This window comes from Pogonomyrmex barbatus, unplaced genomic scaffold (genome assembly GCF_055798465.1).
Source record: "Pogonomyrmex barbatus isolate J1 unplaced genomic scaffold, ASM5579846v1 scaffold2, whole genome shotgun sequence".
In the NCBI taxonomy this organism is placed as follows: domain Eukaryota; kingdom Metazoa; phylum Arthropoda; class Insecta; order Hymenoptera; family Formicidae; genus Pogonomyrmex; species Pogonomyrmex barbatus.
Genome location: NW_028297116.1, coordinates 23,705,183 through 23,721,107, shown reverse-complemented (window position 1 = coordinate 23,721,107; position 15,925 = coordinate 23,705,183). Strand labels below are relative to the sequence as shown.

The 15,925-nt window shown below is 35.0% G+C and overlaps 2 pseudogenes across 1 annotated transcript; both read right to left on the bottom strand.

Annotated features, from left to right (window-relative positions):
• Nucleotides 1–7,579: 7,579 nt before the first annotated feature.
• Nucleotides 7,580–12,252, bottom strand: LOC105422738 (uncharacterized; annotated as a pseudogene). The gene is made up of 5 exons (XR_016139075.1): nucleotides 11,782–12,252; nucleotides 11,249–11,438; nucleotides 8,890–8,919; nucleotides 8,727–8,827; nucleotides 7,580–8,241 (listed from the first exon to the last, which is right to left on the bottom strand). The product of XR_016139075.1 is annotated as an uncharacterized LOC105422738 (transcript).
• Nucleotides 12,253–14,311: 2,059 nt separating this feature from the next.
• Nucleotides 14,312–15,136, bottom strand: LOC148936790 (uncharacterized; annotated as a pseudogene).
• Nucleotides 15,137–15,925: the final 789 nt, after the last annotated feature.

Sequence of the window (15,925 nt, the reverse complement as noted above, 5' to 3'; positions counted from 1 at the left end):
TTGCAAAATGATACAAGACTTTTCTACTCAGTTTAGTCTACTTCACCTGCTTATGAGACCGCTTGGCCATTTTTTTTGGGACACCCTGTATATATATATATATATATATACATATATAAATATATATATATATATATGTCTATTTTATATGTATATATTACAAATGAGGGTAGTCTGAAAAGTTTTGAACCTTAACATGAAAATGATGTTACTCGTCAAAACCATTCTAGTACTACAATAGTATATGCTTTGAAAGACTTTTGTGAAAATTTCAGCCATTTTGGACGCTCAGTTGTTGTTCGACAGTCGTTTGTGTCAGTCGATGTCAGTGTTTTTGTAAAAATGAAAAAAATTGAATATCGTGCCGTGATTAAATTTTTACATTTGAAAGGCAATACGCCTGCGCAAATTAAAATCGAGTTGGACACTGTTTACGGGGACTCTGCCCCATCATTTGCCACCGTAAAAAGATGGACAGCTGAATTTAAACGTGGTCATACCAGCTTGGCTGATGATGAGCGTTCGGGACGGCCAAAAACTGCGACCACCGCTGATAACATCGAAAATGTTCACCAAATGGTACTGGACGACCGTCGAATCAAGATTAGAGAGATAGCAGAGGCTGTGAGCATATCGAAAGAACGCGTTTGTCATATATTGACTGAAAAATTGGATATGCGCAAGCTATCCGCGCGTTGGATGCCGCGCTTGCTCACTTTGGACCAAAAATCGAATTCGAACATTTCCAAGGCCCTGTTGGAGTGGTTCAAGCGAAACGAGTCAGATTTTTTGCGATTCATAATTGATTGAATTCATTGAATTCATTTGCTGTAGATGAAACTTGGATCCACCACTACACTCCAGAGACAAAAGAACAGTCAAAACAGTGGACTGCAAAGGGTGAACCTGCTCCGAAAAAGGTGAAGACGGTTCTATCAGCTGGGAAAGTAATGGCGACTGTTTTTTGGGATAGTCACGGAATTGTGTGTATACGGTGGGTGGTCAACCAATTCGAAGTGCAGTTCGTGAATTTTGTCCATGACGACCGCCGAAGTGTGAGTAGGTGCGTTGTCTTGATGGAACAGCACTTTCTTCTTCTTCAAATGCGGCCGTTTTTTTGCAATTTTTGCCTTCAGCTTATCAAGTAATGATGTGTAATACGCTCCCGTTATTGTTTTACCTTTTTCAAGATAGTCGATACACACAATTCCGTGACTATCCCAAAAAACAGTCGCCATTATCTTCCCAGCTAATGGAACCATCTTCACCTTTTTCGGAGCAGGTTCACCCTCTGCAGTCCACTGTTTTGACTGTTCTTTTGTCTCTGGAGTGTAGTGGTGGATCCAAGTTTCTACAGTTATGAATCGACGCAAAAAATCTGACGTTTCGCTTGAATCGCTTCAACAGGACCTTGGAAATGTTCATTCGAATTCGTTTTTGGTCCAAAGTGAGCAAGCGCGACACCCAACGCGCGGATAGCTTGCGCATATCCAATTTTTCAGTCAATATATGACAAACGCGTTCTTTCGATAGCCTTTGCTATCTCTCTAACCTTGATTCGACGGTCCAGTACCATTTGGTGAACATTTTCGATGTTATCAGCGGTGGTCGCAGTTTTTGGCCGTCCCGAACGCTCATCATCAGTCAAGCTGGTACGACCACGTTTAAATTTAGCTGCCCATCTTTTTACGGTGGCAAATAATGGGGCGGAGTCCCCGTAAACAGCGTTCAACTCGATTTTAATTTGCGCAGGCGTATTGCCTTTCAAATGTAAAAATTTAATCACGGCACGATATTCAATTTTTTCCATTTTTACAAAAACACTGACATCGACTGTCACAAACGACTATCAAACAACAACTGAGCATCCAAAATGGCTGAAATTTTCACAAAAGTCTTTCAAAGCATATACTATTGTAGTATTAGAATGGTTTTGACGAGTAACGTCATCTTCATGTTAAGGTTCAAAACTTTTCAGACTCTCGTATGTAATATATACATATAAAATAGACATATATATATATATATATATATATATATATATATATACATACATACATATTTAATGTTTTTATTATTTGTAATAGACATATTATATTAAAAGCTTTTTTGGGATATTTTCCGCGATTGTTGATATAAGGCAACAATATTTCAGTAACAGTTTCCAAATTTTAAAAGAAAATTGCTGGAAATAATTATTAAAATATTATTGCTATTTGGCATCACTGAAAACATTCCAGAATTTTTATGGAAATTTATTACTGATAAATGATAATTTGACCAATGATAATTATTGTTGTTCAATAACTTTATTACTTGTGTAAATAATAAAATTACTATTTATTTAGCTAAATTATTATCATTATGTGTTATATATGATTTATTAATAATAAATTTTTATAAGGAAAGCTTCTCTATTATTGCGCATGTATTACTGGCAAAAATATCTAAGCAGTAATTTGCAGTGGTATTATTGCGGCAATGGTTTGAAATAACCATTGACCATTGCTATATAATCCCAGTAATATTCCCAGTAATATCCTATAATATATTCTATGATCTATTGTAATTTCTCCTGTGATATCCTGTAATATTTCTGTGTGAGTGTCAATAATATTTCTGTGTAATCGGCAATAGTTTACTTTTCGTAAGGGAACGATGTGATTAATCGGCGCAAGTTACGCTTACGCAAGTTACGCCGCATGTGACATCACTCTTAGGATGCTGCACATGCGACGTAACTTGCGTAAGCGTAATCTCATAGACATTTATTTATAGATATTTATATACTAGACTGCTTGCCTTAAATGGCTCCGAAAAGCATGTACAAAACTCATGCACATACGTATGAAGTAAGGGGAACACGCATGCACATGAAAGTCCCATATATGCTATATATACCGACATGAATTTTATATATATATTTTAATAACAAATATGTAATGTTTTTTTATTCTTTTCGATAATTGTTATAGTTTTAATTCATTTCTTGAAGAAAAAAGTTTCTTTAACAAAAAGTTGTTACGCCTTTTACAATATATATATATATATATATATATATATATATATATATATATATATATATTGTGACGTGGCGCTTTGGAGCTGCCGATCACAAGGGGCGTAAGTCTCGACCGCAGGAGAGGTTGGCACGGATTCGCGTCCTTCGATGAGGGGAAGTCTCAGTTGCGCACAGAAAATCGGACACAGCAGGTTGAATGGATCACAAGTCCAAACGGACACAATGGCAATCGAGCACATTGAAAATCGGACACAGTAAGAAATGGACACAGTGTCAATCGGACACAGTAACAATTGGACACGGTAGCAATCGGACACAGTGCTAATCAGACACAGTAGGAAATGGACGCACGGATAGTTAAATAGATAAATAGATAAAAGAATCTGGCAAAAAAACACGGTGGTCTGCCTCGCGAGCCGAGATATTAAACGTTAAAGTTGACGACTTTTTTAGTTAGGAAATCTATCATAACGACATAATGCAGCAAACTGAGCATGCGTTGTGACTCTGTACGCATGATAGGCGGGTTCGGGGGGGGCGAAATCCCCTTGATAGGGGTCCAAGAGGCGAAGTCCCTGGCGGAGCCCCCCCCCCCACTATCACAGAACTAATTTTACGAAAACAATACAAAATTATATTTATAATAAAATGAAAAGATCAGCGAAAATATCATACCCAATCCTTGCGAAGGGGTCTTTGCCAATCTTTCTAGGATCTTTCATTTTAGTAAGGCGAAAGATTGCATCTTGCACTTCGAATATAATAACACTTTTAACACTTTTTTAGGAAAACTATCACGATTGCAACTATCTTTGCATCCATTTCCTACTATGTCCGATTGGCACTGTATCTGATTGTTACTATGTCCGATTGTCACTGTGTCCAATTGTTACTGTGTCCGATTGCAGCTACCGTGTGTCCATTTCCTACTGTGTCCGATTGTCACTGTGTCCGATTGTTACTATGTCCGATTGTGACTGTGTCCAATTGTTACTGTGTCCGATTTCAACCACCTTGTGTCTATTCCTTATTGTGTCCGTTTAGACCTGTGTCTAAGCCATTCAATCTGCTGTGTCCGATTTATTCTGTGCGCAACTGGGACTCACTCTCCGATGAGGAGAGGAAGACGGCCGATCATTATTTGGCTAGCGGACCCGTTGTCACGATCGCATGCGGCGTGATTATTTTTTTTTAAGACGCGGAGTGATGGCTGCCTATTGTCTATGTTTTGCGCTCACGATGGAGACGATGTACGGACGCAGGAGGAACTGCCGAACAGAGGGCGACTGGAGGAATCAGAACTCGCAGGTCATATTACCCTTCTCGCAATTACATCAGCGAGAATGGAAGTGCCGCTGGTATATGAATCCTTTTCTAGCCGAAAAAGTGTCATTGCCGATCGGGAGGCGAGCGGAGCGAGAACGGGGAAGGCGCCACCCCACGGAACAAAACGTGGAGGACCCCCCCCCCGATTACGGGACCCGGCGGGGCTCTGGATCGGATCGGCGACCAGCAAGGATATCGGATCGATAAAATGAGACGCAGGAATCTCATAACCGGAGGGGCCAGGAAGTCAAGGAACGTAGTCGCAGATACCGCCGCCCTTTTGAATTTCCCGCGAGGACTTCGCGGCCGATTAGAGCCCCGCGATTAGCCGATTTTCGGTCAATAAGAAATCGCGAGAGGGAGACAGCGATCACTTGCGTGTGTTCTTCCGCGAAAGGGCGCGGAAGAATCATTTATCGTGATGCGCTCGTACAAGGAAGGACGTGAATCCGAGACCGACAACCGACAGCCGAAAGGAAGAAGCCCGTATCGTTGGTGAGCCAAGCATTCTCGTTTAAAGCCATCACCTCCGTTGTCACGCGGACAATGTGCGAATCGAGTGAGTGTCGCGGGAACGCGAGTTTAAGTGAGTGTTAATTAGGGTAACGGATCCAATGCCGGTGCCTACGACGATCGTGACGATCGCTCTTTACAGAGAGAAGTTCGAGCCACATCTGCATCCAGCGGCCACGTTAAGTCATCTATACTAACTGTTATTCTGTAATTAATACGCATCATTTTGTGCGCCATTTAGGCGGCCCTTAATTGTTGTATCGCATTGTGAAATGTTGTCGCATTTATACGTCATGTCGTGGTAGCGATTACGAATCGCTTCAGAGTAGTATCGCATATCTTCATATTAACGTTTGATTTAGATATTCGTTATCCTTTCTGGTGTATTGCACTATGCTTTCACGAGCTTAATTTTCAGCATCTTTGCTTGCGCGCGCTATTAATCGGGCCGCGGATTGCTGCGCATTTATTGCCGTTCGATTACGTCATTCAGTTAGTTGCATGCTTGTTGCTTTATATTTGCTATAGTACCATATAGTCTCGCTTTGAATCCCGAGTGCTCGTAGTAGCGAATTTCGCATATAAAATCGATGTCGAATTGCCACAAATATTGTAACCGAAAATTCTTATTATTGCCAGTCATCGCTGTGTCGCGCGCCTTTCAAATCAGCTGTTTACCGCGTGATCGGCAAGGTCGCATGCACATTGTGAACTATTTCAAGTCGCGCTAGAAGATCCGCGAATAAACTCGTTGTTGATCATTAATTGCCGTTGTTAATTACTCATTGACCTCTCTATCTCTCTCCTTCGATTAGCGCCCTGACTACTGAACCCTCTCTCTCTATCTATCTCTGAGCAACCGTGCAATCGTCGCACGTCGCGTTTCGACCCGTAAACGAATAAAGTTTCGAGTTTTCGTGGCATGTACCGTATCCCACGTATTGGCGCCAATGGTTTTGTATACGAATAATTGCGAGGTACACTGAGTCGCTGTCATGTGCCGCTGAATTTCGATGGGCCGGAAGACGCGGACGCGCAGCGGATTTGGACCAGCGTGGGACCAGCGACCGACGAACACAGGCAGCGGTCGCAATATATATATATATATATATATATATATATATATATATATATATGCCTATAATAATACAAAATAAAAAAAATCCTAAAACAGAAGAAGATATTTAAAATCTTTAATAAAAATGTCTTATAGTGCATCAGCCATATTACATTCGCGTGACCACGTGACCACGTATTAATCACGTGACATCATTGTCCCCCTTATGTCATATTATGTAATACATAAGTTTTGGGATCAACTTTCAGACTCAGTAAATAGAGGAGTTAGCAGTCTAGTATAGTATAAATGTCTATGCGTAATCTGCATAGTCTAGTATTTTACTAAAACACGTTACGCCATTCTGAAAGCCTTCTTTCACATAGAACTTATTTCGCGGAATTTCGAGAAATGTGTAATTAATACAATCAATTGCTGATTAGGGTTTCTATTGTACTCTCTAACAAAAATGTCAAACTAATTTGTGATTGGTTTTTGTAATCTGCGTATCTGGAAAAATACGCTTCATCGGGAACCGAGACTTTATGTACAAGTATGTATACGAACAAGTCAAGTAGATGTGAACCTAATCTGTGAGAATGTATTCAGAAATCATTATGGATCCTGACTTGTTGTTATTAATAATATGGAAGCGATGGCAAAAGTGAAAGAAGATGAAACAATCTCAACAACAGAAAATTAGACAATATAATATTTTAAAATTGTTTGGAATATGGAAACTGACGGTATATCAACAGGAAAAAGCTCGTCATAGAATGTGTGTGCGTCCGATATTCGCAGAAAGGCGAAGATTATTACAGGGTGACAGTGACAATCTAGTCAAAGAAATAGAATTTAAAGATTACGAAATGTTCTACAATTATATTATTGTAAAATGTCCATAGAAATGTTTAATTAGTTGTTAGATATTGTTGGGCCACGTATTGAAAAACATTATAAATTAATTAATATATATATATATATATATATATATATATATATATAAACATATATATAAATATATATTAAATATATATTAATATATATATATATATATATTTATTATTAATTAATTTGATATGATTTTAATTAATCATTACCCATAATATTCTGAAAATGAGAATATTCTAAAAATGAGAATATTCTAAAAATATCATGTCTAATATATGTAACATATTCTCCATATATATTAAGATGTACCCACGATATACTCAGAATATTTCTATTTCCCTTTCACTGTTCTCAGAATATCCTGAGAATATCGTTTATGATTTCTAACGATATATTTTAAATATTATTTAATTAAATATATTTGGAAAACTTCCTAGTATATTCAAACAATATTTCATGTATATTCTCAGAATATCTTGTCGCATTTGCTAAGGATATCCTAAGAATACTGAAAGAGCGGATATATATATTATCCTACATATATTGTAAGTATATTATAATAGACAAAAAGAATATCCTATGTATATCAGTCGTGGCATATATATATTCGGCAATATATACTGAACATATCAATGTTATCTTCAGCATATTCATAAGATAATGAATTTATAATGTTTTATAAGAACTTATATGATAGCAAATCTCAGAATTTTTCTCTGTATATAATTAGAAAAGATTTAAAGATTTGAATAATTATTGTACAATGTTCCTAATGTAGACTTCATAATATTATATTATACTATATACTCAGTTTACAGTTTTTTATACAAAATGATGTCCGCACTTGTAACAAAATATCTGCCTGATTTCTTCATTCGATCATTAAATATTATATATTATTATTGCACTTCTTTATGTGATTTTGAACTAAGTAATAAAGAAAAAAACATATGAATAGAATGAATAGAAAAAATACTACCGCTCAAGTCTGACTTTTGAAAAATTAAATATTGAATTTTTATTACAATATTTATAATTATTAAACTAAACTATTAAATGATACATATTTAGCTTTTATAACTAATCAGTCAAAGTAATTAAGAATATAAACATAACAAACGGTAAAATAAAATATATCAGTCAAAATAGTTCAGAATAATTAATTATTCTGCTCGTTCTTCTTTAGTGTAACTTTAGAGCAGCTCTTTAGCGTGAGCAAGTCAAATTTTAATCGGAGCTGACATTTCGTCCTCCATGTAATTTTCGTTTTCTCAGTGCAGCTGAAAAAATATTTTATTTCAGATTGACGAATTTTGTGATTCAAATTTCCTTTTAATATTTCTAATATTTTCTTTTGGCCTTGTTTTAGAGCTCCCATTTGCAAATCGAGCGAAATTAATTTGCGAGTGATAAATCGGTAACTCTGTAGGATCTAATGTATAAAAATTATTCAATTTTAGTATGATACATATTAAACATATGATAAATCCACAGACATAATTAATTATAATTTATTTTTTTAACAATTTTTATTTTCACCTTTTGATACAGAACTGTATGATACGTCCAAGAATTTATCCGGTTGCTGAAACTTTGTTTCTGCATTTTTTAAAGACTGTACAGAACCGCTGTGCAAAGATTCTAAGGATAAAAGTGAAATTTATTAAATTTATTACATTAAAACTATCTATTATATATATTTATTGGGTTACAATATCATTACAATAGTATTATATAATTACTGATGGACGATTTTTTAACTCAATAATTTGAATTATTGTCTCATGATTCCATTTTGTGTACATGGTTTAAACTATATACACAAAATGGAATTATAAGACAATAATTCAAGTTATTGAGTTAAAAATCGCTCACCTGTTTAATAACTGTCATTAATAAACGAACTTTTTCTTATGCCAAAGAACTAGATTCTTCATCCTCTGACAAGGATTCACGATGACAATTCAGTTCAGACTCGGATTCTAGTGTAGTTGGAACATAATTTGCAACCTTCTTCACTGCAATTTTGAAGTAATTATTCTATAATTCATCAGATCATTTATTTTTACGATATACTTACATACGCCTATATGTTTGACTTGATTAGTATACAATTTAGATTACCATTAGAAATTTCATTGCTACCTTTTTCAGAGACTATTTAAGATAAGCAGTTACTCCATTTCCTAACATAATCATTTGTAATATAACGGTCCGTCCTCGCCGTGTCGTGCGAGTTCGGATGCGCGGACGTGCTTATCGGTTGCCGAGTTCGGTAATTAATAAAAAAGTTTAACTCGGTTGTTTGTTTTAGAGAATGTATATTTATTTGATTCAACCAGATAGATACACAGCGGTGCGGGTTTACCGAGCGCAGTTGCTGGCGGGCGTGATGTACGACTGGCCGTGAAGTTCTTGGTGCGCGTGAAATATGCGCGTACGGAATGCGCGAAGCGTACGTCGGGGCACGAGATTGGCTCGAGTCGAGGCCTACTGGCTGCGGCGTTGCGCGATTGATTGAGCGGTGGTAGCGTTGATGCGTGTCGCGTTACTCGATATCTGCGCGCGGTTGATGTGCGTTCGAATGTTAAGAGGATGCTCGCTCCGAGAATTCTGCACGAGAGACAAATATGCTTGTCGGGGACCGAGAATCCTCCGTCCCGTGTGTTCGTGTACTGGTGAGGTTGATGAGACTAAGAATGTTCCGTCTCGGAATTGAAAATAGAAAGGAACGAGTGACAAGTATATAGCTTGTCGGGGACTGAAAATGCTCTGTCCCGATTTGCTCGTATCATTGGCAAGAAAGCGTTGAGACTGAAAACGCTCTGTCTCGAGGGAAGCGAAAGTCAAGTATGCTTGGCGGAGAATACTCTGTCCGTTTTTCTTCACTTTGTACGGATATATGATGCCGGATGTCGGAGTATGCTCGGCGGAGATCAGGAATGCCTGGTCTCGGTTTCCTGGTATCAGTCGGAGATGCGGATAGGTCGGAGGATCGGATCGGTCTGATTCTTTTAGCCGGATTCGGCCAGGTTTATATACCTGGCCGCGCTTGTTATTTTGTTATTAACAATTTGTCATAAACAGCGCGCGGGTCGTCGGCGGTGTTCGGCATACACGTGGCGAATGCATGCTCGGTTGCGCGCGCAACGGTTGGTAATTCAGGCGCGCGTGTCGGTCGGCGTAGCCGACGGCGTGTTCGGTAGCGGGCACAGAACTCGGTCGCACTTAGAATTAGAACGATGCGCGGGAGGCGTATCGTTACAGTAAGAACATTGAGTACTTCTATAATATCTATTATTCAAAGTATTTCAGATATAAAGTTGTTAAGATCTTATTATATTAATAGAGTTTATAACTGTGACTAAAAAATCATTTGCACTACAGTTTAAGTATACCTAAAATATATCTAAAGTTATCTAAAGTTATCATTAAGTATACCTAAAATTTGCACAACATTTCGTATAGAGTCTTTTAAGACATACAAATTTTTGTTCTTGTCATTTTCAATTTATTTTGAAGAAGCTTGGACATCGCCTCAACGAATTTACAAATTTTTACGATCAAATTATAATAACGAATTATGAATAGACAAATGTAACAAATTATAATTAACATTAATTTATAACATATATCAATGAAATATATTACCACAAATTCAAAATCAATGTTTGATAGGAAATTAACCTTTGATCGTATCAATGAATAGTACTCAAAAGAAGCTTATTTATATCTCAAGAAGTTTTACTATTTAATAAGTAAAATTGTTATATAAATCTTTCTTTGTGTCAGTGGCATCAGATTTTTCATGATGTAGTGCTCGAACAAACTCCTTGTCTTTCCGAAAACGTTCTACAAAAATTATTATGCTTAATATGAGAAGCTTGACTTGCCCATATCTCTTTTTGAGTTTTTGACAGAGTGAGTTTATTGCCTACAATTCGTGAGTATATTGCCAGAGATTCGTAATTTGTGTCATCATTGTGGTCAAGTTGTATGACTGATTATTTTATTAATTCAGCAAATATTTTTTTCTCAGTGCAAGTGTATATACTGAAAGTATCCTTAACAATGTAGTAGTGGAAATAAGGAACTACGGATAATCATAAATAAAATTATAATTTTGAAATATACTTTCATTAATAATGAAAGCATAAGTAACTTACTATTATATAGTATTGACATGTATAATTTTAGCAATTACTGTGTAGTAAAACATAATTTCAAGAAATTTGTGAATAACATTGTAATTGTTAAGCATGTATTATGAGTAGCATTACGTGTTTTTGATATTGTAAATTGATCTATTATTATCTGATCATTGTTACATATTTTTTCTGTCAGTGTAACAACTTATTTTATTATTACTATTTATTTATTACTATTAAAATTACTTTTCTTTTTCTTTTTATTATTTGCTATATATTTTTGTGGTAAACTTTTTTCCGGAACTTTAGAAACTGGCGGAACTTTTATGGAATTGTCATTTTCTGACGATTCACTGAATCGATTATGCCTCGCTCTTATTTTTCTGGTTCGTTTCAACATTTCGTTCCTATTGAACCAATTGGCACATCAGAGAAAATTTCGGCTTCTACTAATTTTTCTCAAGCTTTTTCGTACGATGAAAGTAATAAGCATTATATAATTTATAATACATGTATTAATATGTTGAATTCTTAATAAATTATATAGACTAAATGAACATTGATTATTTGTGTTTGCAAATATAATAGAATCATCTAATGAATTATTGTTCAGCTATGAACGCGCATTGAATGAATTTCTAAGATTATTTTTAGCTTAATGTATTCTTCTAGATTATTGAATTGATATTGATTAATATATGATACTTTATACGTAAAAGTTTAACATCCGTTTACTCACTTTAAATACAATATATTCTATTTTATACGTGATTATTTATTGATAGAACATTCTAAACTTCAATAAAATAAAAGTAGTAACTTACGTGCTGCCTAAAATTCCTTTAATTGAAACTTCGAACCAAAAGTCTTGATAATTCTTCATCAATCTGACCACTTTATCATAGCATTTTTGCGACGAGAATGTTGGCCATCGGACTTTAGATGCATTGCTGTTAATCCACAACTTCAGTATTATTTGAATACCATCGTCAAATTCGACGATGACATAATCCTTCAAATACATCATTATTTAAACTGCGACATGACAGTTTTAACAATTTTAATCTAAATGTAACAATGGCAATACTATGAATTTATTATGGTAATATGGTAATTTCGTATATTTCTTATCAACATTTTTAGCTACGATTTCAACTGCGATAAATTATGAATCAAAAGATATCAAGAATGGCAGAATCACTACAAATAGATTCTTTTTTATCAAGAATTCGTTGCCAATGACTACTGGAATTTTTCATTATGAGCAATATGCAATATTTTGTATCAAAATAATAGGAGTGGCACCCGTTTGACCATGTTAATATTGACCATAATCCCATTTGATCACGTTGCGATTGGCCACGTTGCAATTGACCACGTTGCAATTGACCATCCGATTGACCATCGTCTCGTTTGACCATAATCCCGATTGACCATAATCCCGATTGACCACCGTCCCGATTGACCACCGTCTCGATTGATCATCGTCCCGATTGATCATTGTTCCGATTGATCACCGTCTCGATTAACCGTTAAATTAATATTCAATGTAGTGTTTTTATCACTGCGTTTAATAGCATTTTTTATTTTATATCTAGTAATATGTGTAGTCTACTGCAGTATGCAGTATTCGTGTTCTCCTAATTCTTCCAAATCTTACATATTGCAATAAAAATAAACCTCAAATCTTGGTAATGTAAAGAAATTTTTTTTAAATTCATCTCTCCAGATGAATTAAAAGATGAAGAGAATTGGACTTTCCCCAGCTACATATCTTCAACTTTCCACGGGTTACATAACACAGGTCCCCTATTTCCCCTATTTTTTAATCTCTTTTTTCACTTTTAATCTCTTGTGTAATTAAGCACCTTCTCTTAATTTGGATATAAGTTTCCACAAGAAATTATCAAAAATAGTGAAGCAATATATATGGAAAACCTGGATTTGAATCTACTATCCATTTATGAGTCGATCGCGTTAAACACTGAGCAATGCGTCGCTCCATAAAGAAAAATTAGTTTTCCAGAAGTTATGAAATATGTCAGATGTATAATATAAATATGAATAAAATTTCGTATAAATATATATATATATATATATATATATATATATATATTCATACAAAATTTTGGTTAACTTATTAATTGTTTTAATAATACAGACAATGACAATTATATAATGCATCTGATATCTTTCATAACCTTTGGAAAACTAATCTTTCTTTACATATTATCAAGATTTAAGATTAATTATTATGTATGATTGCAATATGTAAAATTTGGAAAAGTTAGGAGAACACGAATATCCTGCATACTGCAGTAGACTATACATATTACTTGATATAAAATAAAAAATGCTATTAAAGTGATAAGAACAGTACATTGAATATTATCAATTTCAAAACGGTCAATCAAGACGGTGGTTAATCGGGACAGTGGTCAATCGGGATAATGGTTATCAAACCGTGATCAATCGGAACTATGATCAATCGGGACGATAGTCAATCGGGACGGTAGTCAATCGGGACGGTGGTCAATCGGGATGGTGGCCAAACGGGACTGTGGTCAATCGGGACGGTGATCAATTGCAACGTGGTCAATATCAACGTGGTCAATCGCAACGCAGTCAATATTAACGTGATCAAACGGGACGCTCCCAAATAATAGTCCCGTCATTTAAACTGCAACAGCTATCCGCACAAGATGCAACACGTAAACTCATACTTGACGATTTTATCACTTTATACTGCGGATCAACATACATTCGAACAAAAGCGGTCCATCAGCATGAATAAATTCGACGTTTAGAGAAAATTCAACAACTTGTGGTATCAATGATGCAAGTACTGATCGATTCTTTTCTTGTTCAGCACATCTTCGTATAATTTGTGGTAGCTCTTGATTAGGTTTTCTTAATAATTTTTTAAACGTTTATATGATTCTCGTAAATAAATGCACTAAAGTGCTGTATCGGACCAAATTTCTTAACATACATAAAATGAGATGCTCAGCTTGATGAACGTTTGACTACACATTATGAGTTCCATACAACAGTTGAAAATATAAAATAAAATGTTCCACAAGTTCCTGTGCATAATCTAATAAATCAAATAATTTTTTGTCACTTATAATTCTCACTGCTACGTGCAGTGTCACAAAGTGATTGTAAATATCATGACGTAATAATCGTAATGCTACTGGCCCTGTATACAATAGAAGTAGCTTTCCACAATTTTATGAACTTTAATGATCTCGGCTTTCTTGCAAATTCAATGAGAATGTGTAATCTCATTTACTAAATAACAAGATATTCGCTCGATTTTGAAATCGATTTGGAAATCGATATTGCAAGTCATCATATTAATAGATTGAGCATTCTGTGCATGATATCTACACTAGATGCATTGAGTTGGCACGTTTGTGACTGTGTCCAAGGAATTTCAAACAAACAACTGGTTCCGAAATTGTGGTATTCATCGTCGGTTTTATTTCTAAAATCATCATCTGTTCTTTTACAAGAATTTGTGAAAAACATACTCTTCCATTAATATATTCATCTTCGACAATGGAAGAAAGACAGCTCGAATATCCTGAGTGTCCTTTCGTGCACAAAACAAATGATTTTGCGGGCATGTCGCAGATTAATGAGTCAGTAGTACATTGCAATTGAATACTTTTAATATATATTCCTTCCGTACATAGTTGTTTTGCTTCCGTCACAAAATCCTTTCAGAAATCATCGACAGTTTTTAGTTTTTCTTCTCCGTAATATATGCCAATTACAAAAACATTTTTTAATAGTTTCACGCACCTCAATATAGGCCACAGCTGTTTTTGTGATGACTTTGACAATGGCAAACTGTCAATAGTGACAGATACTTTGATGAAACCTTCCGGCACAGTCGATATTTGAGATACAATAGATTTTATCCCCTTTGATAAGCCTACGTGACAATATTTTCCAGAAAGGACATTTCTTATTTTTGTATTCCTCGGCGTATTTAACAATGACTGCGGATCCGAAGGCAAATTTTCGTGAACAGAATATTTCTTCAATTTTTCTAGCAATGGCTTCAATGCAATGTGTGGGATATTAAACTAACTGATCAATTTGCAAGAAATTCTTTTAAATTATTTCGTTCTTCAATATTATCATCGCTTTCACTCTCAGTTGATGCATCTTGTGTAAAATCTTCGTTCACTTCGTTAATCCTATCCTGGTCTTCATCAACCATCTCTTCATCCCATTCTTCTTCTTCAATTTATTCTTTTTTTTCTTCTTCTATGTCATCCCTCTCTTCAACTTCTCGACTATTATACTCTTTCATAGCTTTAATACAATATTTTCAATACAATTGCTGCATTGATGAGTATTAAATATTGTGTGAGTATTATATAATGTGAATAGCTTTTCATATCTATCTATTTCCATATCTATCAGTATTTGTCTGTCTATTTGTTCGCAATTTACGATAGTAGAATTATATTGTGGTACATCATCCGAAAGCGATTCAAAATGTGAATCTATTATCATATTTTATTATCATTTGTTTTATTATTATTTGTTTCTTGTTCCGCAAGTTTACGAATCTCTTAGTGAGATTCCAAATATTCCGCATGGATTTTATTGTGGTGTACTAATATAATGTCAATCCTAGAGACAATTAATTGAATGCAGATAATCTATTGTATGTTATAACATTACGAGTAATTTAATAGATATTTGATATTTTTATCAACAAGTAGGCATGTCACAACTATAAAAAATGAGTATGAAAACAATTTTTACTGGTAACTTTAGTTTAGTGACATATATAATAATACGAAAAAATTTTTTTAAATATTTAGTAATTTATTAACAAAAATGGCTAATTGAAAATAAAAAATGTATTACTGATGACCATAATTATTTTAATGTGGATAAAACACTTGAAGTGCACTTGAAGTAATAAATAATCATAATAATCTT